Raw genomic sequence first — 408 nt, 5'->3', positions numbered from 1 at the left:
ATGAGTGATCAAGTGTCTCGGTGGAAGGGTAAGTGGAGGAAGAAAGGTAATGACGCAATGCCGCGGTGGCTTGATCCTACTGTATGGGATGGCTTGGTCAACTTTTGGTGTGAACCAAAATCAGAAGCAAAGAGTATCAATAGCCGTAATGCTCGCTATAGTGATCCTGATGGCACTGGAATACATAAGCACCGTTCTGGTCAGACTNTTATGGTGTCTATATGTTTTGTTGGCAGGTTGCTCCAAAGAAAAAGAACCGGATATATGGTGTTGGTAACTTGCAAGCAGAAGCATCTTCAGCTCATATTGTTCAACCGCCTCCTCTTTCTGAAGATCCACTTGTTCTAGCTGTGAAGCTTGTTGCTGCCGAAGCTGTTCTTGCAACTCAGGCAACTCAACTACAGGCCA

Source organism: Camelina sativa, chromosome 4 (genome assembly GCF_000633955.1).
Source record: "Camelina sativa cultivar DH55 chromosome 4, Cs, whole genome shotgun sequence".
Lineage (NCBI taxonomy): Eukaryota > Viridiplantae > Streptophyta > Magnoliopsida > Brassicales > Brassicaceae > Camelina > Camelina sativa.
Note: the sequence above shows the minus strand (reverse complement) of the source record.